At 40.7% G+C, this 25,793-nt stretch overlaps 1 protein-coding gene across 1 annotated transcript in view; it reads left to right on the top strand.

Moving 5' to 3' along the window:
* The first annotated feature begins 699 nt into the window (after positions 1–699).
* Positions 700–25,793, top strand: part of adgrb1a (adhesion G protein-coupled receptor B1a) — a 158,034-nt gene continuing 132,940 nt past the window's right edge. Inside the window, 1 exon segment of the mRNA XM_036590196.1 lies at positions 700–1,011. The gene's annotated coding sequence lies outside the window, so the exon portion shown is untranslated.

The raw sequence follows: 25,793 nt of genomic DNA, 5'->3' as shown, positions 1-25,793 counted from the left end.
ATCTTTCTCTCTCTCTATCTCACTTTCTCTTTTACTTCTCTCAGTCTCTTTCTCCTTCTCTTTCTTTCCTTTATTCCCTTCAACCTATCTTTCTCTCTCTCTCACTTTCTCCTTTACTTCTCTCAGTTCTCAGTCTTTCTCCTTCTCTTTCTTCCCTTTTCTTTTTTCTCCATTTCTCTCTCTCTCTCTCTCTCTCTCTCTCTCTCTCTCTCTCTCTCTCTCTCTCTCCCACCAGGGGGAGCTGCTGTTGCTCTTCTCTCTGCTCTCTCTCTCTTCTTTTCAGTGACGAACATTCCCGCTTTTCAAACCTACAAACACCGACTCCGGTCTCTGTACTGCCTCACTCGCGCGCGCACACGTACAGACGGACAGACACACAGACAGAGGTGCAGGCGGACAGGTCCAGCAGTGTCCAGAGCCTCGCTCTCTCACGCGCCTCTGCACTAAAACAAAACAAAAGCAACCAGAGAGAGAGAGAGACAGAGAGACAGAGAGACACAGAGAGAGAGAGACAGAGAGCGTGAGAGTGAGAGAGAGAGAGAGAGAGAGAGAGAGAGAGAGAGAGAGAGAGAGACAGAGTCCCTCAATGCGCCTCCCTCTCTCTCTCTGCCTCCACACGGCTCGAGCGCAGCGCGTCTGTGTAAAAGACTGAAGTAATAAAAGCAGGAGAGCTTTCGCTGCTGCTCCCACGTGCGGATATATTCTTGTTTTTGTTGTTGTTTTTTCTGCTCTGAGAGACTGAAGCGACATTATAAGGACGTCATTTATTTTTCCCCACAGTGCCGGAGCGCGTGAAGTGTGTCGGAGTTTCCCTTCGCTCCGAGTTGGTGGAAGCCTGTGGCGTGTTCCCCTCAAATCCAGCGGGAGAAAACTAACACACACACAGTCACGCGCGCGCGCGGCTCACGGAGAGAATGAACGCGGGACTTAATTTTGGACAACTTGGCGGACAGCTGGAGGTTTTGGGGGACAGACTGTGAGCGGACGATGGAGAGAGACAACTTTTACGAGGTAAAATCTCTTCGTCTCTCCTTCCTGACCACTTCCTGACTTTTTGTACGAATTTTCCGTTCCACCTTAAATGAGGCGCCAGAATGTAATTGCTGCACCATTTAAGGTGGACCCGAAAATTCGATCAAGAAGCTGGAGAATTAGAAGCCAACTTCATCCTCGTTCTTTGCTAATCGTGTGTGTGTTATGAAGTGAGCTGCGCTGTGCGTTTGCAGTGATAACGCTTTGACTAAAACTGAGCTAAGTTTGATGAAGTGAGTTAAAGAGCTGCATCAGTGGTGAAGCACCACCGTGTCCGTTTACATGCATGGTAGGTGGGTTTGGTGGGCTTACCACCTCCGCTGAGGGGAGCCAGGGGGATTCGTCCTTGTGCTGGTTGTGCGCCTTATATTCGAAACGAAAGGACGCATTAAGCTCAACATGCAACAGATTAATTGAGGGTTGTTAGGTTGCATTTTTGCATTTTCTCCTTATGACGGTTTATGTTTTTCACTCTGATCTCCTTCACTGAGGGGTCTTAGTCCACTGCATCTGGACATTTCAATGTACATGGCAAAATCCGGCTCTATTTTACGCACGAATTGAGCGCTCCTCTGGATGGGCGTCAGTCCTCTCGGTGGTCTTTTTCCCCCGTGTCTTTGTGTCCCCTTGTCGTTTTCCCTCCGTGATTACGAGCCTTGAGCCTTTACTGTCTCTCCTGCACTCTCCTATAGCTCTCTAATGGCTTTTAAATGGACATATAAGCAACTTGCTGGACATGTGTGTTATCTGCTGAATCCTCTAACAGTCCTGTTGTTCAGATATGACTCTGAAGTGCGGACTTTTCTGTCCAGGCAGTAAAGCTGCTGCACTGGCAGTTATTGTGCGTGTTGATTGTGATTGTTGCGCATGGACAGGCGGTGGATATCCTCTGTTCTGGGCTTAGATGTGGGCGATTTGGTATTTAACCCAGTTTATTTCAGCACATATGTATTTGTTTCCTTGTAGTTTTAAAGCAAACAGGATGAAATGACAGTGAGAGGGACTCGAAAGCCAGTTGGTCAGTTTCTGTGTGGAAGCTGACCGTGTGTGTGGAGCGGGGCGGAGGAGTCCGAGCACTGAAGCATTCAGTTCGGACGCAACACCGAGCCACCGAGCCGGAGCTCCCAGCTTTTATTCCCTTAAGAATATCATTTTATTGGCTTTAGGCGTGTATGATGAATGTATATACTTAAAAAAAGAATGGTTCTTTGCATGGTGATGTGGTTTTTCAGACTGATTTAGAATCTGTTCTATATGGTTCTATACAGAACCTATATGACAATGGTTCTATGTAGCACCAAAAAAGGGTTCTACTATTGTTATCATGTCAGGCTTGTAAAGTTCTATATAGAACCATATTCCACATATTCTCCATCAGTCTGAAGAAGCATTTTACCATGAAAAGAACTATTTAAGTATGAAGTGGTTCTATATAGGACTCATGGTTCTAAATATAACCATTGCCTTTGCTAAAGAGCCTTTAAAGAACTATCTTTTAAGAGTGTAGAGTGCCAGACTGCTAGTTCCGGAGTTGGTCTATTATTAGGTTAAATGTCCCCACATAAAAGTTGTTAAGACACCTCAGAATAATGGAGCATATAATTAAAATTGCAGGTCTTGTGATTTGCACTCTTTTGAGTTGTGATTTCGATATGAAAACGATTATTTGCTCAGCCCTAATATATAGTATGTGTACATTGTTGGTGTGTGTGTGTGTATATAGATGTATATAAACTTATGTCAGGTTTCTGTTGTCAAAGTAAGAATTACGTTCAGCCATATTAATCCTTATTTTTAACAGTAAAATAAGTAATGTGCTCACTCCAGTCACTAAATATACGTGTGGCAATGCAAACTGGAGAAGTGCTATGACACTTTGACTGTGTACACAGGGTCTGTGTGTGTGTGTGTGTGTGTGTGTGTGTGTGTGTCCGGTAGGGGGAGCTATGTAGGCGCCCCTCCCTCCGCAGGAACACAGCAGCAAACTGAAGGATGTGAATCCTCAGAGCAGCACACACACATACAGGCAGATTTAGCCCTGAGCTCTACACACCGCGATGTTAGGATGACCAGTGCGGGAGGGATCACTGTTATTATTATAAAATATATAGCCAGCCATTTGCATTGCATTACACTTTATTTGCTGTCTGCAAACACATTTTTTAAAAGATCTGCAATGATAATAATAATAGTAATAATAATAATAATAATAATAATAATAATAATAATATTATTATTATTATTATTATTATTATTATTATTATAAAATAAAAAATAATAATCTGGTGGTGCTTGTAAACATGTATTGTCAGTGTAATTATCAGGGATGTGCTGATATGGGAATTGTGTGGTGAAGCTGCCAATGCCAGTACTTAAACATTTATAAAATGGATAAATTGAGACCAAATCCACCTGTACTTGCATTAAAATTTATGTGTGTGGTGTTATAAATGCAGTAAAATTAATAAAATGCAGATAATGTAAACTCTTCCAGACTATAGTATACTAACACTACTGCAGTACATATGTAATATAATATATAATATAAATATGTCAGCAAACATGTATTTGAAATATTGGCCAAATCTACATGTGCCTGACACTGTTATTTTTTTAAGCTGAGAAAGATATGACTCAGATACTTAATTTTTAGTATCAATCCATATTAACCGTTTATTTTTTATTAGTGGTAATAATTGTACTTTCTTACAGTACATTAATAATGATGTCAATGTGAAAATCGTTATTGTGTGTAGCTTCATTTCCTCCCGTAAAAAAGCTCACTTGTTGTGGGTCAGTGGGTTATTTTCAGCTGGAGAGGAGAACAGGACAAAGCACTTAGCCTGTGGTTACAGATATTTGGCAGGTGCTGTTTTCTTTTTTTAATCTAAAGCAAGAGGAAAGAGTGATACATTAGGAGTAAAAATAGCCCGTGCCGGAGCAGCCTGACAGCGCGGTTTTAATCACAGAAGGGGATGAGATGGGGCTCGCCGGCGTAGTCGCCTTTTGGAGGGCAGCCATGCGTACCTTTCGACCTAGATGTCCTGCTTTGTTTTTGTCCGAGCCGCCTCCTCAGACCCGCTGCCTCTCTTATCTTCCCCATTTCCATCGTATCCAGTCTCCAGTGTTCAGGGAGAATCCAGTCTCCTCTGCCTCCGCAGCCGGACCGTATGAAGAGAAAAGGGCTTCTGCCTCTCTTATTTATATTCCAATAAAACTCAGCCACCCACACACACATATTCTTCATTCTTCAAGTTGCTCATCAATCTGTTTGCTGCAGGCTCCTGACACTTCGCTGCAAAGGTGTTTTCGGTGTTTCCCTTCTTCACCAGTCTCTGAAAATAACATCAGCTCCATTCACACCAGCAGGGCTTGAAGAAGGAACAGCACTGCAGCTCCTGAGCAGACGTCTCCGGCAGGGCCTGAGTGATATGGGAATTTTGTCACTTAAACCAATTTTAAAGTGTCAAAAATAATTGTACATGGTCAAACTTACAGTTTTCAGTGGTTTTAGCTAAAGGGCCGTATCATATAAAATGGAATTTTCCCTGTCTTTTTTAAAATTAAGTGTTGTATGTAAACATTGTTCAATTTTCCAAATGTAATATTCACTTCCCAGTCCCTACGATCCATATATGAAAACTAAGCTGCGAAACAGCTTATTTGGAATTCGCAGTTTTTGTGATGTCACAAAAAACAAGATATCTACATATATCCACCTATTCACCTGTTTAGCTCCACCCATTCACTCTGATGTTATGAAACAGTATGAGGCACGCAGTCAAAACTGAAGTCTTTTACATATTTCAGTAGCAGTAACACTATTAGGCATGTTTAAAACAAATGTAGTGATGGCTAAATTTTTCATTTTGGTCAGAGTGCCCCTTTAATACTAGCCGAATTAATTGGTCAACTGATATATTGGTCGGACCTTGTTTTAAGGAGGACTAATACAGCCACACTTAACTGCATCAAAGCCTGTTTCAGAAAATACTTGCCTTGTACAATCAGAGTGCAAGGAGAATTTGTTCTCATTATACCAGTTCAGCCTGGACTCTGTAGTGTCCCACAGATGTACTCTGATGACTTTGACCTCTCATTGAGGTGTCAAAGGTGGGAATAAGGAGAGGAGGGGAGTTTTAGAGAGATAAGCAGGCTCTGTGTTTTCATGGAGTGGTAATGGCTCTACTATGGAACCATGCAGAGAGAGCTTCATAGCCTCTGGCTGTCCTGTGCGAGCGCAGTGATCAGGGCTTGACCGCTCTCTCCTCTAATTAGAGTCTAAATCAGGGTCTGTGTTTCTGTTTAATGAAGCTTAGGTAGTGCGCTGAGGGAAGATAGAAAGCATTAGCTGTCCTACGTTCCTCTCCAACCTCATGTCTCGTCAAAAAGAGGATGTTGACTTTATGCAGTGGTGGGCAATATGGCAGAAATATTTCATCACAAGACATTTTCAGGATACATGGTATCATGATAGGTTTCTCTGAAGTTTATATATATATATATATGTTTTGTTTCTACAGCAGTTAAAAAGCTGTATTTGGACAAGAGGGCTACAATCGCGAATTTAATCATCGCAACATACAGCGGACAAGCAGCAGCCACCTCCTTGTTTCTATGCTCATTGTCCATTTTATCAGCTCCAGTTACTATATAGGTGCACTTTGTAGTTCTACAATTACAGACTGTAGTTCATCTGTTTCTCTGCATACTTTGTTAGCCCCCTTTTACCCTGTTCTTCAGTGGTCAGGACCCCCATGGACCCTCACAGAGCAGGTACTATTTGGGTGGTGGATCATTATCAGCACTGCAGTAACACTGATGTGGTGGTGGTGTGTTAGTGTGTGTTGTGCTGGTATGAGTGAATCAGACACAGCAGTGCTGCTGGAGTTTTTAAACACTGTGTCCACTCACTGTCCACTCTATTAGACACTCCTACCTTGTCAGTCCACCTTGTAGATGTAAAGTCAGAGATGACAGCTCATCTGCTGCTGCAGAGTTTGTGTTGGTCATCCTCTAGTCCTTCATCAGTGGTCACAGGACGCTGCCCAGAGGACGCTGTTGGCCACCACCACATCAGTGTTACTGCAGTGCTGAGAAAGCCCAGTGAGGAAAGACAGAAAGCTTTAGCTGTGTGTGTGTATATATGTGTGTATATATATGTGTGTATATATATGTGTATATTTATATATATATATATATACTCACACCAGTATGCATATCACTTCATCCAGTTAAACAGGATCAGTTATGCTCTCCTGAACTCGATGAAGTAATGATGTGACGTCATCACATTGACCACCTCTACTTTCCCCTCAGCTATCACACACATTAATATAGATGCAAGACACATTCTGTTGGTTTGTGTGAGGTTATTTGTGTGTATATCCCTGTGTCTTAACGCTGTCTGTGTGCGGCTGCTCTTATGAAACATTAACTCTGCCAGCTTGCCGCTCTCCTGTGCAAGCTTCTTAAGTCGTTATTGTGAATGAGGCCGTGGAGGAGTAGACCACGACAAGCAGCAACACAGGAACTACTCTGACTTGCATGTGATGCTAAATGAACATGCTTGTTCACTCATTTCCCTGCAGTCGCTTCACCCCAAGATGAAGCGCTTAGAAAATTGATGAAGCCTTTTGTCTTAGCTCGGGCATGACTGAGCTAAAAGCCAGAGAGGCTTCTTTTTAGCACTTGAAGAGCAGCGAGAGCTGAAAATAAAGCTGTGAGGATCTCGCCGAGGAGAGCACACCTCCGTCACACGCACTGCTTTTGCTCTAATTAAGCAGCGTTACCCCACGAGAGGTGGGGGGGGGGGGGGGGGTGGCATCTGCAGTTGAAGATTGTTGGAGATGTTTGACACTTATCTTAGCTAATTAATTGGCCTTGACTGATATAAAATTATGGCAGCTAAACATTAAAGTAAATGACAATATAGAGACGTATGCAAAAGTTTTAATATCCCTGGTCAAATGCCACGTTTTGTTGTTTTTCAAAAGCAGTATAAGTTAACATCTACGGGGACAAACTTTTTTCTGCAAATTTTAGTGCATATTTTCTATTTGATTGTTAAGTTTAACACATTGGAAAAAAATAAACATCACAAATGTGCAATAACCTTTACACAGGCCACATTTTAAGTGTCCACACCCAATTTTTCGCCCACAGCTGTAATTTTACATGCTTAAAAATGAAACAGCTAAACCATTACTGGCTAATATGATTGTATGATTATACACTTCTCAACTGTCTAATTTCCTAAACTCAAACAGCCAAAAACCAGAGTCTTAATAATATAAAGCGCACAGTGTTTACTGTTCTAAAACTCTTGCAATGTTGATCTTTGCAGCAAGGGCAGATTTTAAAATATATTGTCTGTTCCTCAAAATACCTTCATATTCTGGGAATAGGGTTTTCATATATAACATGTAAAGAGATATCATGAATGCTTCATCAGGAGAGTTTAGGTCAATGGTGATAAATCCGTGAAACGTTAAAGGGTCTCTGTGGCCAAAGTAGAAAATGTAATTGCTTCATCTGTTGCAAATGCTGACTCACCTCCTCCATCTAGAGTGAGATTTTCCAGTTTAAACTCTAGGAAAACCCTCTTCTGATGATGTATCTCGAAGGTGGCAGGAACTTTTGAAAAACTACAAATGCTTTGGGGTGAATATTTGAGCGTGGGCTGTTGGAATTTTTCTTCCTTTTTGCTAGCTGGGAAATGCAGAAGGAAGACAGATAGCTAATATTACTGCTGGAAGGCTGAATATCACATCTGTATTTATTAGCCTTTGCACCAGTGGCTACGCTAGCAGTTAGGATTTCTTTATCACAGTGAGTGGGTGCATGCTGGGTATTGTAGTGAGAGAACAGAATAGGAATTGTGAATTCTATCAAACCGATGAGACTAAGGAATACAATGCTGCAGTACAGAATATTACATAACATGACAAATAACTTACTAAATGCTAGTTTTAGACCAGAATAGCCCTTCAGTATTGAATGATATATCGTCTATCCCTGCTAATTACAAGTGTTCAAATTACTTACAGGTAGTTCCTGTTTTTGCTCCCTAACATAGACCTATGCACATTTTGAACTGTCAGTGTTTGTGTCTGTGTGTGTGTGTGTCCTCTCTCAGCCACTGGGCTGATGGCAGAGATAACACAGCAGAGCACTGTGCACAGCCACCGCCAAGGCCAGGCTCTTCCAGGCTTTTTGTTTTTCCATGAAGCTGCCTGTTCAGCACATGCAGTCGATAAGCACTGATAGTTCGCTGCTATTAATGAGATGAAAATGAGCTCTGGAGGCATTAGCTCAAATCAACACCTGGCCTTTAATGATGAGAAGATACATATAGTAGTACAATAGGTTGCTGTTGCTGATGCCTAGGATTCATCTATAGCAATTAAGTTTGCAATATGGGTTCACCTAATAGTCGAAGCATTTCTGAAGTGAAGCATTTATTTCTTTATTTGTCCTAACTCTAATTTGTCTGAATGCCTACTGGTATTTTTTATTTTTATAAGAATTGTTGTTCTCTCTAGGCTTATAGCACACAGACACTTACAAACACAGAGCCCAATGTACTGAGCCTTTTACACCAGTCTCACGTGATGTACTAAGCCTTTTGCACCAGTCTCACGTGACGTACCGAGCCTTTTGCACCAGGTGATGTACCAAGTCTTTTGCCCCAGTTTCGGGAGATTTTTCAGTTTAAACTCTAAGAAGCGGTTTCTTTTGATGATGTCTCTTGAAGATGGGAGAAATTTTTGAAAAATAACAGCTACTTTAGGGCAGATATGGGGCAGATGTGCTGTTTGATTATTTTTTTTTCCCCCTAGCAGGCTAATGCAGAAGATGTTGGAAGCAGAATATCATGTCTGTATTGATTAACTTCTACATCAGTGGCTACAGTCAAGGTTCGCTTTTACAATGGCAGCAGACACAGCAGTTAGACCCAGGCACGAGCCTTGAACATGTGCTGACAGAATGTTTTCCATCGGAATTACACTGTTTAAACTCAAAGGACCAGATGTGTGAAGATGCAGCGCAAAACGTACGGCCGGACTAAAATGACATCGCTGTAGGACGTTTTACTGGGAAAGAACTCCATTTATTAATACTGCTATCTCTTTCATTTTCTGTTTTGTCTCCAATGTGTTGATGGCCCCATCTTTTAAACCTACCCCTCATGAGCAAGCAGTTAGGGAGCGGGTTTCTCATGGCTTGTGTGATAAGCTGCAGTCTTAGTAAATAGAATGCTAAATTCAGGCGCATTGCGTGGACATATTGCAGTGGCGTTTTGTGCAGGGCCTGTACTTGTATGTACATTTGGCCCACAACATACGATATACTGGATGCTGAAGATGCTTAGTGTTTCATTTCCTCTCATTCATCTTATAAAGTTTCTGACCCTTCATTTATGCTGAAAGTCCGCTAGAAAACAGCAGCACAAAATGCCACGCTTTTATCTTTCGTCAAGACCAGTATACTTAATTATTTTTCCACTCTTTAGTCATTTGTTATCCGAATGGACAAGAACCTGTTCATGCTATAAATGTTTATGAAAGGAGTCTCTCTCTCTCTCTCTCTCTCTCTCTCTCTCTCCCCCTCTCGCAACAGCAGCTCAGACTAGGCCAGGTACAGCATGTATGGTTCTAAATCATTACATCTTGGAGTGCCTATGCAATTTCATACAATAAATCAAAGCTATCCTTATGGCTTCATTGTTCTGCAGTGCCAGTTTAGGACCACCTTGTGTACAGAATTCAATCAAAGCAGCTGTAATAGGATATGAATGAAACATAGTCGTTCTTTTCACACTCTCTATGTTCTCTTGTGAGAACAAGAGTGGCTTTGATGTGAAGTGCATGCATAATCCTCGCTATCTGACATCACCATCTTCTTCTCCGTACAAATCGTGGCCGATCTCAGGAGGCCTCTTCCTCCAGAGCAACTATTGTTAACTCTCCCACTGCGGAGCTCCAGCAGCTGCGACAGCAAATCAAACGACTCGCTATCACAACTCAAACTAGATGTGCTGCTGTTATTTTTGAGCCTCCACCACAATATCTGTGCTATCAAGTTAATGAATTAGTAGATTATTAAAGAGTACACACTGTCACTGTTATATCAATAACACCAAACCAGTTGAAAACAGCAGCTGCTCTTTACATTCTTTGAACATTTCATGACGAATAGATTAATAAAATATGTCCAGAAATTACTATGGAAAAAGCCTCTTAAAAATAATGTAAATCATAGTTAGAAATGTCCTTTAAAGTTTTACAAGGTTTTGCTTAACTAAACTAAATTGAAATAGTGAATAGTATATGAATGCAGGCAGTATTTATAGAAACACAGGTAGCAGGGATGCACAGATCGTACATTTTCTTATCTAATTCTGATTTATTTACAACCAGATTGGCTGATGGGCAATTTTTTGGCAGATTTTTAATTTGCTAGCACATTTCCAGTACTTTCTTTTAGCCAATGTTGCCACAGGACTAACATTATTTGCTCTTTAATGGGTTAAACTGGCACTTTAAGATCTTAAATGGTCCATATCCTTTCTTGTACTTCACCCCCCCCTACCCCCAGGTGCATTTGTGTCAGTTTATATACCAAAAACTGCCAGAATTCATTTATACTTGATCATTTTGCATCTTCTCTGTATCCCTATGTATAAAACATGCTGTTTTGGTTACTGTGCCTTTAAGACTGACTTATGTAAATGAGCTCCATTCTGATTGGCTGTTCTGTATTGTGTCTCATTCAAAAAGCAGTCCAGGTTGAAACACTTCTCAGTAATGCATAAATGGGTGGTGCGAAACTGCTATAGTCTAATTAGGCAGATATACGTAAATGAGTTGGATTTTGTGACATCACAACAACATGGAATTCACAAATTTATTTTTGCAGTTTAATGTCTAAATATGGACTAGGAAGTAAATGGTATGCTTTTGAAAATTCATTGTTCTATGATTTGACCATGTAAAGTTATTTCAGTATTTGGTCAGGAATTTTTAACTCTTTAAAATTTGTCTCAGTGACTTTAATAATGTTCATAAACTGCATCAAACCCTTGTGTCAATAAAGAAAGGAATATTCTGTTTTCTGTGATCCTTTAAATGAAAAATTTACATACATTGAAAAGAACAACGCATAACTACACTGTAACATTTTGATACAGATGTTGCAGCAGCATTCAAATATATCATGAGTGCACTAACCTGCCTTTATCTTCTTTATTTTACTTTTAAAGACTTGTTTTATTGTTATGCTCTGTATTTGTTTATTTCTCAGTCCCTTTCTGAGCTAATTTGGTCCTTTTGTCATCTTGTGCCAAGCACTGTTCCTTTCTCGTGCTGGTTATTGCGTGTTGCGGTGGAGCAGATGTACCCTAATGTTGTTCATCTGTGAATTCTTCACTCTGTAACATGGCAGAACAGGAGCAGGCTTTTAAACAGAATACATCTGCCAGTAATCAGGCTGGAAATTCATCTGATTGCTTACCATAAGTATATTTTTACATGTTTTCCTTTCAATAAAGGGAAAGGCAAAAAGGAGGGGAGAAGGGAAAGCAGCTGTTTGCAGAAACGCAGGCTGTCCAATCTGGCGCTGTCAGCGTTTTGAGGCTGTGGTGAAGTGAGGCGTTTGTCTGAGGCAGCGACCTCTGTCTTTCCATCCCATTAAGTCCCAAATTCTGCACAAATGTTGTTTTTCTTAAGGCAAACTGCAGCTGCATGTTACTGTTTACTGCGCACATTTGATGCTGCCTGTGTGTGTGTGCGTGCATGTGTGTGTGCGTGTGTGTGTATGTGCGTGCGTGCGTGTGTGTGAGAATGTTTGGAACGGAGTAGCGAGCGGCACTGAAGGCCTGTTTCCCCTCCACGCTGTGCCTTTCTTTCTGACGCTGTTGTCTCCCCAGAGCCTATAAAGAGTCAAACACACATCATTACTAACAAGTTAGACATTTTCTCTCTCTCTCTCTCTCTCTCTCTCACTCCACTCTTTCTCCCCATCATACTCTTTCACTCTCCCTTCTTTTTTCTCACTGTCATGTGCTCTGTCTCTCTCATTTCTTTCTCTCTCCCTGTCATACTCTCTTTCTCTCTTCCTTCTTTTTCTCTCCCTGTCATGCTTTCTCTATCTCTCTCTCATTTCCTTCTCTCTGTGTCATGTTCTCTTTCTCTCTCTGTCTTCTTTTTCTCTCACTTTCATGCTTTCTCTCTCTCTTTCTGTCTCGTTTCTCTGTGTCATACTCTCTTTCTCTTCCCCTTCTTTTCTCTCACTTTCATGCTTTCTCTCTCTTTATCTCTCTCTTGTTTTGTCTCTCTATGTCATACTCCCTTTCTCTTCCCCTTCTTTTTCTCTCACTTTCATGCTTTCTTTCTCTCTATCTGTCGCATTTCTTTCTCTCTATGTGTCATACTCTTTCTCTTTCCTTTCTTTTTCTTTCACTTTCATGCTTTCCTTCTCTCTATCTCTCTCTCATTTGTTTCTCTCTCCCTTCTCTTTCTCTCCCTGTCATGCTTTCTCTCTATCTCTCTCTCGTTTCTTTCTCTCTCCCTGTCATACTCTTTCTCTTTCCCTTCTTTCTTCTCTCTCTGTTATGCTTTCTTTCTCTCTGTCATACTCTTTCTCTCCTTTTTTTTCTCTCCGTCGTGCTTTTGCTCTCTCTCTGTCTTCCTCTCCTTTCTCTTCCTTCTCTCTCTCTCTCTCTCGCTTTCTCTCTCTCTCTCTTTCTCTCTCTCTCTTTCTCTTTCTCTCTCTTTCTCTCTCTCGTTCTTTCTTTCTCCCTCTTTCTCTCTTTCGTCCCCTTCTCTCTTCTCCTTTCTCTCTCTCTTTCTCTGAATAGTCTGATGGACAGTACGGGTCATCACTCAGTTATCTGACCGTGACAGCTTGACTGTTGGGCCTCAGATAGCGATACAGTGTTTTTCCCCCTCTTGATCTTTTCTCGTGTGTATATATAACACCGCTGAGGTGACACTGCCGTCACTGGCTGTAAGAGTCCTCACTGACGGGGCAGTACGAGGAGCAGCACTGATTTGGTCCCCCAGGCTGTGATGAGTTAAGGATATAGAGCTGGCGTATGGATAAGCAGGCTGTGGTTAGCACGCGCTCAGCCTTCAGAGACCTTGCTGTGAAGTGGTTGCGTGGAGAACTAATTGTTGACACTGGGTAATTGTGCCCTGAAGGCCTGTCGTGTTTTATTCAGCTTCGTGATGAGCAATTGCATCAAAACCCCTCCGGCTGCCTGAGCCAGAAAGCAGTCAGATAGCAGCAGACGGATAGAGAGAGAGAGAGGGAGAGGAAGAGTTAGAGAGGTTATCCTTTCATGTGTTATATCACTGATTGTGCACTAGGCTAATTGCATGGGTAAGCGTTTAATACGTTCTGATCCAAAGCGTGTGTAGAACTGCTTACACTTGAGACTTTGTCCAGCTCTTTTTCGTGCATCCGACAACCAGAGTGGGTGACCTAAAGTAGTGCTGCCCCCCCAAAAATAACTCCCAGTGTTCCATCCTTATCTGCCGCTGCAGCTCCGCAGCAAACACGCATGTCCGTCTTATTTATGCGTTAGTTTCTTCGCAGGGCTGCGTGTATGAAGACGTTAGCGGCCGTCAACCCGCGTAAATTTTCCCCGATTTCTCGTAGATATGGATTTTCCTATCCTCCCTGTAAAGCGGCAGGCTAAAATAAGCTTTTGTTCGGTGGGCCGGACGCGTGTGTAAATCTGCCTGTGACATTTTGATAGCCGGGCCGACGCGCAGAGGAAAAGCAAATATCATTAGAGGAGGGCAGGATTAAAAACTGTCACTCAAAGTCACCATTATCGGCCAAACAAGCGCATGGAGTGGGCGAGCATGGAGTCGTCGCGGGTTAGCGAGAGAGAGAGAGAGAGAGAGAGAGAGAGAGAGAGAGAGAGAGAGAGAGGGCGGGAAAGAGAGAAGCCGGAGAAAGAAAACGATGAACCCACGGGCTTGTCAGTCAGGGTCTCTTTTGGTAAACAGCGAGTCGTAAATATTTCAGCCGTCACAGCAGAGTGTCGACAGCTGTTCCCATCTGCATGTTAATGAAGGCAGAGGCGCTCAATGGCTCCCTTCAGCTCTGCTTTACCACAGCTTCTCCTTCGCTTCTGTCTATCCCACACTCTCTACGTCTCTCTCTCTTCTTCTCTCTCCCACACTCAGATTCTCAGTCCTCTTCTCTGTGCCCTCCCTGTCTCCCACAGCACTGAGCTGGCATTGTGCTCCCACCCTTCCCAGCGCTCCTCCTCCTCCTTCTCCTCCTCCTCCAGATCCCACACACACAAACACACTCAGACACTTGTTTCTCCACGGTGAGGTTAGTGGGCTACAGTGTCTCCCTCCTCCTTCAGGAGAGACAGGTGCTGGGTTTGGGGACTGTTGGGTTTGATGGTGAGGTCAAGTGAAGGTGAGTTTGTGATACATGGCGTTTCATTACGATTTCTGGACATTGTTCTCCTACGATAATGATGATGGGCACAGTGAAGGAGGAGAAGGGACATCTGAGCTTCAGCACTAAGAGCTTAGATCTGCATTGCTGTATCGCTTCATAACATCTGTAAAAAGTGCCATATCAATACATTTGAATAGAATTGAGCTGAAATTAGTCATAAGGTCTTTAGTTCCTCACTCTCATAACCTCATACATTTCTAGGGATGTAACGATGCAGAGAATTCATCATTTGGCTCAATACAATACGGTGGTGTCTTCATTCGGTACATATTTTAATGCAGCAAAAGTAGGGGATGACAGAAACTGTGCCTCACATTCATATGTTGACGTTTAAATTTTTGTTTTCAGGATACACTGTTTAAACCCAAGGCTGAGCTTCATGGTGTCCCGATCTAATGCTCTAACCACAAGCTAACATGCTAACCATGATACAATGATACAGTTTGAAATGCTATAGTACAGTTTGATACAATATGATGCGTTGCGTTGTTACATTCCTACACCTAGTTCCAGTCACAGGTTGCTGCACCTGCTCCAGCTAATCAACCTCTTCCCAAGGCCTTGATTGGCTGGATCAGATGTGTTAGAGTTAAGTAAGGGGCGGGGCAACTTATTGGATACAGGTTGGAGCTAAACTCTGCAGGAAGGTAGCTCTATAGGACCAGGGTTGGAAACCACTGCCTTACATATTATTTTCATAGTAGTTACTGAATAGTAAGCCTACAATTTAATTATTAAATAATATTAAATAATATTCATGTCTAATAAGTTGTAGTATAAGGAGTGGAATCTCTCTCTTTTTGTGAAATAAGAGTTTGATGTAGTATGTAAACACAGTTAAAGTTTTCAAATGTACCATTCACGCCCCAGAGTCCATATTCAGAAACTAAACTGCAAAAACAGCCTAGTTGAAATTCATTGTTTTGTGATGTCACGAAACCATAAATACATATATACACCTATACAGTGTACAGCAGTTTAGCCCTACCTATTTATGTTCTGGACTGCTTTTTGAATGAGCCAATCTGAACAGAGGTCATTTACATATATTAGTCTTCAAAGGGTAGTAACAAAAACAGCCTGTTTAATTCTAAAGCAATAAAGAGAGATTGGAAGGTGGTCATGTGAAAATTAATTATAGCTTTTTTTGGTACACAAAAACACAGATGTCATAAAGAAACATCAGGGGTAAGCAAAATGTAGGAAACGGGCCCCTTAACTAACTACTACACTGTAGTCGGTATCTGATGGATTAAAGGTATAATCTCACATTTTCTGCTTGTCTACAGCATATAGTCAATACCACAGAAAATCATTTATATGCATTTGCCTCTGCTGAAGAACACAAAACCAGAACACTCAGAACACTGTTGTAATTGAAGCCAGTGGACACATGCTGAATGTCATCTATGGCCCACTGGCTTCTATTATAACATTGCTGTCCAAAATGTTTTTTGCATTCTCCTGTAAAGTCACCATTACGGAGATACTTGGGCTTTTGAGAAGGTGGTGATAATTGTGTTTTGAGTGAAGACGTTTTCTGATTATTCATAAGTACAGAGAGATTATTTAAAGTGCATGTAACAATCTTTATATAAGAGAATTCGTACAAAACAGAGCTTACTTACAGAGCACTGCAGATATCTGCAGGGAGCATTGCAATATATATATATATTTCTTTTCTACTGAGTGTCATAAACTTCTGTTCTTATTCTCATGTCGTTTAGCAGTGTTCCCTGTAGTCGGTCTCTCAGAGTTGACTCATACTAACAGACTGTGATTGTTAGTACAGTTATGGAGCTAACTGAACACTGTGAAGCACTGTGTGGATGTGTGTGTGTGTGTGTGTGTGTGTGTGTGTGTGTGTGTGTGTGTGTGTGTGTGTGTGTGTGTGAACAGACTTTCTCTGTTAACCCCACTGTCGTCAGAAGCTGATGTAAGGCCCCAGAGGCCATCAAATCTTTGACTGGTGGGGTCAAGCTCTCAGTGATGAGCACATTTTTGTCTCCTCTAATGTGCATTAGGCATCAGCAGTTAAATACAGCTTTTGATACAATGGCTGAATCACTTACATGTTAAACAAACAAAAAAAAAAGCTCAAAAATCTTTTAGTAATTAGCCTTGGGATGATAACTGACATTATAAGAAATTGCAGTTAGATAAGTGCGATATAATAAAATGATCATTATTTTGTTTTCTTTCATTTTTTTTTCTTTGCCTTTATTTTAAAGTTGCCTTTATAAAGCCATTCTAATCTATGATTAGTTAAAAAATATACAATAAAAAAGATTTCATTATTGTAGGCCTGTGCCTGGTGATAAGTTAACCGAGTTAATGCAGCATTAGACACCAGTAAAAACTCACCCGCCACTGGTTTAAAAACATTATTTTATTGATTTATTTTATGCAAACCATAATGAGACACTAGTATTCCCACATGTGAACTTTTGAACAGGTAGGTTGATGTGATATTTTACATTAATACCACCTTTTTTACCTAAAATGGAGAAGATTGATGCTGAGCTGTGCTGGCTGAACACACCCGGGGGGCAGGGCTGTGTGACGGAAGTAGTGGGCAGATATCATGCCAACACAAAGAAACATGGTTAAATTATTCTAGTTTGTGCATCCCACATTGCAATTAGCATAATAAACAGTGAGAATGTACAACATAATAAAACCATTAATCTTTGTAAGTTAAGGACTTTGAGAGCTGACAATCATCCTGACCATGTGGGGCCTTTCCAGACTGACCTTCCCAACATGGAGTGACACCACTGCGGCTGTCTGGAACTATTTTGGCCTAGTACTGTCTTGTAGAGCCTCAGATGAAAACCTGCATCCTTGTCGTTAGGAGAAACACATCAGAAACTTCACTACTTGACATAGGCTCTCTGATGGAGAGTAAAATGGATGAGCTCATCCAGAAGAAAGGTGCCAACACACCAGTTTGGCAGTATATTGGTTTCCAAATGTGGAGAACCATCTGCATGCCATGAATGCATGCCAAATGAATGAATGCCAAATGATGACATGAATATGGTTAGCCTTATAAATTATTAATTAATATTAAAAGCTAGCCCAGTTGGTATTTGCTTGGTAATTACATAACGATGAGGGAAAATGCGAGCTGTAGGGGTAAGACTGTAATACTCACATGCGGTGCTTGGTCAATGATTTTGGATGTCAATGATAGTTTTTTGCAGTAATCCTGCAGATGATAATCGTTTGTCTAAATTTGCATTATCATATAAGCTTTACAAGTGTAGAAGGTCTGGTCGTCTAATTTTGGCAGAAATGTCCTCAGACAGATTGATATTGTGATTGCGTTCTAATTTGTGGCATTCCGGGAGTAACTTTGGATTGTTTTCTTATCCTAAGTTGCTGTTTAATGTGAGCTTGTGGTGATTTGCCTAAATGAACCCATCTGATGCACTCTAGGGAAAGGAGGTTACAGCAGCAGAATACAATACCCTGGAGCCCAAATCCGTTCTTCTGCTTTTAAAAATGAAACGAGCTGCCTGCCTCATTTGATCTGAATGTGATATGGCTTGATTTGATTTGCTATCCAATGCGATTCCCTCTCCTATGTGTATGATTGTGCTGTGGCACAAAACACTCATTATCTGTGGTGTTATTTCTGATGGAGAGAAAAGGGGCAGTTATGTCAGTCGCTACGCCATCTGCAACATCCCCTTTGTGAGATGGACGAATTATGACTGATTAGCCGTTTCATCTACAAAACTCTCTGCAACCCTCTACAAACAGAAGCGCATGCGCATACTGCATCCAAACCACATAGTCTAGCTTTGATTTGTTGGTGTCTGACAGAAAATAGCAGCGAAAAGGCCAGGGCTGAAGGGCCTCTGCTTTTCAAATAGCAGTGACTGAACAACCCCAGCAATGAATCAGTTTGTCATTAACAGCCCATAAAAATGTTTGCAAAGCCACTTCTGTAATCTGCTTTGTGCGGTTCCACAATAATCCGAGTTACAGATGTCGTAAATTCTGCTGGCATGAAACCCAATTAGGGCTGTATTAAATGTTGCATCTATTCCAAGCCTCGCGAGGGCGTATTATGCGAGAGATAATTGCTTTCTTTCGTGTGAAGAGACAGTGCCACTGAGCGTCTTCCACACAACGGGCGGACAACACAGGCACAGATGCTGGGCAGGGATAAGAAGACGTGTTTACTTAATGAACTGTTGGTCCACATGTATAATCAATCAGTGAAGGTAATGAAGGGGACGCAGTATCAAATCTGTTTGTTTTAGCTGCCCATGAAAAGAGCTGAAAGCAGACTCATTAAGTGCACTGTCACACGCGAGAGGGGCGTTTATGAAGGCGCCTGCCGAATAAGAGAGGAGAGAGATTAAAGAAGGTAAAATTTCCTTAGAGAGCACCTTCTTCTTGAAAAACACACAATTAAGCACAAGACATTGGTCCAGAATCTTCTGTAGGTCTTCTATAGGGATCTTCAGTTGAGATTTGATGACTGCGAAGGCCAGAGCATATGATTTACATCAATTTCATACTCATCAAACCGTTCAGTGACCCCTCTTACCCTGTGGATGGGGGCATTATCATCGTAGAAGAGACCACTCCCACCAGGATAGAAGTGTTTCCTCATAGGATTAAGATGATCAGTCAGAAAAACTTTGTATCTATTTGTGGTGACCCTTTCCTTTAAAGCTAAAGGGGTCTTCAAACCCAGTCCTTAAGGCCCCCAAGATGGTCCATGTTTTTGCTCCAACCTAATTCCCAATGCATAGGGATGGAGAAAAATGTGGCCAATCCTGGGAGGCCCTAAGGACTGGTTTGAAGACCTCTGCTCTAAGGGGACAAGGGGAGCCCATACCATGCAGGCAAAATGCTCTGCACAGCTTAACCACTGGACCCCCTCACCCATAAGGGTCAAGTATTCATGCTTGTACTGCTTTTTTGAAGTGCGCATGCACTCGCCCACTTATGAAGAAGATGGTGAATGATGAGGCGTCTTTCTTCCACTTTTCTGTAAATCCATGTGTGTTTTTTGCAGTACTCTCAAACATGGACCTGGGAAGGGGTTTAAGTTGAGGGTGCTGAAATTTTAAGCAGCATATATGTGACATAATCAGTGATAGCATGTTAAATGAGTTGCCTTCATTTGACTTATTTTTGATCATTCCCATCAAACAGAGCATGCTTAATGTGCCATAATGAGGCGAGAGACAACAATATCTACATATAACTGACATATTAAACCACAAATAAACATCTTTTCTCTGCTCTCTCATTCTGCTCATAATGCAAATGGGATTTAGCGGCGACCAGCCAGGTTGTTCATCTGTTGTGCAGTAACCCACTGTGTCACGCCCACAGTCACATGGAGAGATTAAACACTGGAATGGACACCAAGCGGGTGATAAAACAGTTGTTAAAAATTATATTATTACTTTGGGTGATTTTTATTGTTGTTATTTTGAAACAATTAAGCCACTCGAGCTCAGAACTGGCCAACAACTCCTCATAGACTTTCACTCGCACCTCAACCTACATGTGTTTTAGCAACGCAACCCAAAGCTGCCAACAGTTATTAAGGAAAGTGACTGGACACAATTTAATGAAAATACAGCGTTAACATAAACAGAGCACGGCTGCTGCAGGTTTGGAAATATATAAATAAATATAAGATACAAACTCCACTCTAAAACAAGCACACGTGGATCTTCAACGCTCATAATATTATAAAATTCAGAGCTATTTATCATTATTATTGTTTAGCAGTTATTAGCAGCTGAGATCTGGAGATGCGGCAGCAACTCAGCACCCATTTGTCTTTGTAGTGAGGGGTTTATGCACTGTAACCCTACTATAATATCCCTGCTTGTGTAGTTGTGAACCAACTGTTCTTGCTGACAGTTGGATCTAGTCTTACACTCACATTCTCAATCACTTGGGGAACAGTCACCCTTCTGTTTTACCTTACTTATGGCACTAATGAGCATCACAGTCATTAATCGTGTGCTTTCGTTTACAATTTCCAGCCCTGTTTCTATTTATCTCTAGCCAGTTTAGCTCCTGCCATCCACACCCCAATAATAAACCCTCTTTCAGAACCACTTCCATATTCAGACAAGCTGTAAAACCCCAAAGTTTTCTTTTTGGAAGTCACTGTCTATATTAGTGAGGTTCTGTATGAGAATGCACTTCTCTCTGTTTACTTCATACTGTGTTTAGTCTTAGACAGAGCAGGATATTATTTTCTGAAGAGGTGGAGACGGATTCCTTCCCCTCCTGTGCAGCATTACTGTTTGTGAAACTTTGATAATCTGGAGCTGTAGAGAGACGCCTCCATCTCCCAGCAGCACCTCCTCAGCTCCATCCATTTCTTCAGACAGTTAGACACCTAATTGAAATTAGCGTCAGGTAAACAGCCGTCTGGGCTTTTGATGGCAATGAAAACAAACAGAGCTGGGCTGGGTGTGCTGAGGGAAAGGGTGCGTGCAGATACAGCCTGTTGGATCATTTCGCAAACAGATGTGGAGCTCTCTCTCTCCTGTCCTCCACCCATCCCTCCAGTGCTCTCTCAATCCCCAGCCTGTCTGTCCAGCTTTTCCTCTACCTATCTCTCTCTCTCTCTCTCTCTCTCTCTCTGTCTCTCTGTCTCGCTTCTTGCTGGATGTGTGGAAACATTGCTGCAGCTGCTGAACAGAACTGAAAGTGACTGCGCTGGGCCAGCCTATGTCAACATGCGATAACAAACACATGGTGTAATATGATGTTAATGATTTCTCACACGTCACTCATTGAAACAAGCAGAGAAATTCTGCCAAAAGTACACATTCTAAACCTTCAATCAGTACCACATTTGTATTTGTGGGTGGAAGAGGAGATATTTTATTATGATTTGAATTTCACATAACACTGTTGTTGTGCATTCGGTCATATAGGGGATTATAAATGCTTACTTTTTCTTATAATGGTTATAAACATTTTAAAAAGCAGTAATTAACATTTACAACACATTAATAAAAGGTCAAAAGTGAGCTGTTATATCTAAATATGAATAGGAATATGTGTTGAAGCTGACAGGTTTAATACTGAGTGATGGAAAAGACAAAGTCAGATTAGTAACCAGCACCATCTGAGCTTTAATCCTTTAATGCACAACACAAATCAAAAGTGACCCAGCTGAGTTTTTATTTTCTATGTCTTTGCGATAAATTAATTTCATTATTCAAGTGTCCATCTATTCCTCAATTAACTTGTTTTTGATCATCACAAATACTTATTTAATTTTTTTTTCTTACTTTTTAAACAAAAATCATTTTTATATCACTTCCCTTCTAATGGACAACATGGATCAAAAATGACCCATATTCATTTCCTGTGTTTTTCAGGCATGGCTGGGGGTTTCTTTGCTATATCTTTGAAATAAATTTATTTGATAAATATTCCAGGTATTCATTAATTATCTTGTTTTTACTGCAAATAATTGTTCATTTTTCTTTTCTCACTTTATGAACTAAAAAAATAATACTACATCACGTCAAAAATGTGTATTATGTAAGCAAATTTAAGAAAAATATATTGTTTTAATACTTTATAATCTTGTTTTTCATATAAGACTTTGATGAAGACTTTGAATATTAAATGATGAAATAAATGTATTTCAAAATATATAGCAAAGAAACACTGTATACATGACATAACATAGGAAATGAATACCAGTCATTTTTGTCCCAGGTTGTGCATTAGAAGGTTTTTGCATAGCTTATGCATCTAAGGGTTAACAAAGTAGATGAATGTGGGTTCACAACTAGGCAAACATGTCACAATTGCCCTTTTTTACAAATTAATGATTTTTAAGGGGCCTATAAGGGTACTCTTATTTTAAAGTAGTACCCATGTTTTATTGGTTTAAGTTAATACATCCTCTACAGGAAGCAAACTTCAGTATTTTAGTGCACAATTTCTATTTATTTGCTGATTTTAATATATTGGAAAAAAATAACACAAAAAATATAAAATAAAAAATATAAAATATAAAATAAAATCAACAAAAAAAAGCAACAAAACATCATTTGAACAGGGGTGCTTAAACTTTTGCATTTTGTTCTTTGTAAGGGAGGGCAGTCCTTTCCATTTATTGTTCATGTTTGCCATTTGTTGACAATGAAACAAATTAAATTAAATCATCACAAGCCCCACAGACACTGACTCAAATCTGTTGATATAAAACATAATTTAGTGTAAATTGAATAAGAAAGCCTTCAGTTACTATGTAATTATGTTGTAATTAATATGTGTAACCATGTAATTAATCATGCTATTGTGTAATTATGTGTGGCAAAATGATAGTAATAACTAGACTAGAGCTGGTGACTGAGTGAGTGTCTCTCTATGTTCATAGGATTTCTCTGATCAGAGGCAGGATCAGAAGAGATCATCTCTATTTATTCTGATCTGTAAAATAGGGTCGAGGCTTACGGGGAGCAAAAAGGCAGTGAGGAGCAGCGCAGGAAACCAAGATGGCAGCTTAAAATCTAACCCTCTGAACTTGAAGTCTGATTTTATTCAGGCTGAATTTCAACAATGCACACTCCAGAGAAGACAGAGATTGCTACCTCTTTTAAACATAACTACCCACTCTTCAGAGAAGAAAAGGCGGAAAGACACCGCCTGAAGTATTCACAGTTGTGATTGCACTGTCCTCACAATCACTGAGCACGAACACAAAGAGAAACGAAGAGAGAAAATGATGGTAACAATCCACAAAGAGTTCCACAAAGATATTAATGCTGTGGAAGCATGAATGGACAATTTAGAGCAAGAGCAATTGGGCGAAGGAGCAAACAACATAAAAATACGCAATAACTAATTTCTTGTTTTTTTGCTATATTCACCTTTGCCATACTGATATTACAGAAGACTGTAGCCCTCTAACTAATCCCTAAATGTTATATTGTGTGCTGTGTGCATCCTGACTGGTCTCGAACATTCCGGATGGGTAACAAATATAAATCATTCAAAACAACACAGGCCGCCAGTCATCACTGATGTGTTTTTAGTTAATAGCTAATACATACAGTTGTATGCAAGAGTCAAATTTTCATTGATTTTCTTAGTGAAAATAAGTTAATGCATGATCTACAGAGAACACACTTAAATATGACATTTTTTTCTGCAAACTTCAGTGCACAACTTCAATTTATCGGCTGAGTTATGTAAGTTATATAAGCTACACTATGTAAGAATTTTGGGAATTCTCTCTCTGGTTGTACACAAAGAGCAGAATTGTATGCAATTTGTGTACCATCAGTTATGCGAGCACATTAAAAGAGTATTCAGGGCATATTTTTTGAGGATGTAAGTGAATTATCTACTATTGTCATCATATCTTCATCAGTATAATGTTGATTTTGCATTTGATACCTAAACATCGAGCCGGACCTTCTTTTTGAGTCTGCATGTGTGACGTGAAAAACCCCTGAGAAATGTGACCAGACGCTTCTGACTTTTAAATTATTACTGTAAGTTTTACAGGGTGACTTGCAGCAGCGTACAAACACCATATTTTAGCATGTGTTGAATGTTTCAGAACATTAAACTACTTTTAATATTACAACCAAAGTAAACACAGAATGCTGCTTTTAAATGATGTCATTCGATTGAAGGAAAAACTGTGGAAAAAATGTGGAAAAAGTAATTGCCCCCTTAGCTACTAAATCAACAAGTTAACCAAATTCAGTTGACTATTGGGTTCAGTTTTAATAGCCACACCCAGGCATGATTACTGCCAGACCTGTTGAATCTAAACATCACTTAAATAGAACTTGCTCTGGCAATTTGAAACAGGTTAGAAGGTCTCAAAAAGCAGCGCATGATGCCATGTTTTAAAGACATGTGAAACAGTCATCTACCAGTTTGGAAAGGGTTACAAAGCCATTGCTGAGGCTCTGGGACAGCAGTAAGGCACAGTAAGAGCCATTATCCACAAATGGAGGAAACTTTGAACAGTGGTGAACCTTTCCAGGAGTGGCTAGCCTACCAAATTTCACCAAGAGTGCATCGACAACTCATCCAGGAGGCCGCAAAAGAGCTCAGACATACATCTAAAGAACTGCAGGCCTCACTTGCCTCAGCTAAGGTCAGTGTACATGATTCCACCATAAGAAAGACTGGGCAAACATGGCATCCATGGGAGAGTTGCAAGGCGCAAACCACTGCTGACCAAAAAGAACACAAAGGCTCGTCTCGCACTTGCCAAGAAACAAAGATGACACCCAAGACTTTTGGGATAATATTCTGTGGGCTGATGAGTCAAAGGTGGAACTTTTTGGAAGGCATGGATTCTGTTACATTTGGTGTAAAGCTAACACTGCATTCCATCAGAGAATGTCCGTCCGGTCAGTTTGTACTTTTTCACATGGGTGTTATAGGTTTTGAATAAATCTTAATTTTCAATTAATGGAATGATCACTTAAAAGCTGCATTTTATGTTTACTCATGTGGTCTTTATCTTAAAATGAAATTAGTTGGATGATCTGAATCATTTAAATGTGACAAATTAGAAGAAATCAGATGAGGGGCAAATACTTTTTCACAGTGCTGTGTGTATTTTTGCAGTTATACTCACAGTATGTGGTAATAAAATCACAATGTGGAATTTTATCCGTGCTAACAACGTCTACAGAGCTGGAAAGGTAAGATGAGAAACTTTCTCCATGGCCTTCATAACACAGAGCCTTCTATATTTCACAGAGAGAAAGCCACACCCACATGCTGTGATACCTTTCAACAGGCCAGTCAAGCAAAACTGGCCCCCAGCATGTGCAGGCCATCTCACTGATGTGGAGAGGGCACATCACACTGAGAAACAACAGGGGAACAAGCCTCAAGCCATCATCTAAATTACTAATCTCCATATGATAAACAGAGCATCCTATGAAGGAGACTGACATGCCAGTGATCCATTGCAGAGCTCTCTCCAGTTCTAGCAGGAAACACATTACGTGTCTAAACGCCTGTAGACTCCTCTTTGTACAATGTTTCCTCTGAAATCAAGTGTATTAATAGAGAGTTTGTCTCCCTTTGCTGCAGTAACAGCCTTTAGTCTGCTGGGAAGGCTTTACACTAGATGCTGGAACATTGCTGTGAGAATTTGACTGCATTCAGCCACATGTTGCATGATTAGTTCTGGATCACAAAGTCCACTGTACTCTCCCAAAGCTATTGGATGGCGCTCCATTACTCCAGAGAACACGGGTCCACTGCTCCACAGTCCAATG

Source organism: Colossoma macropomum, unplaced genomic scaffold (assembly GCF_904425465.1).
Source record: "Colossoma macropomum unplaced genomic scaffold, Colossoma_macropomum, whole genome shotgun sequence".
Lineage (NCBI taxonomy): Eukaryota > Metazoa > Chordata > Actinopteri > Characiformes > Serrasalmidae > Colossoma > Colossoma macropomum.
Note: the sequence above shows the minus strand (reverse complement) of the source record. Positions and strands in the feature narration are given on the sequence as shown.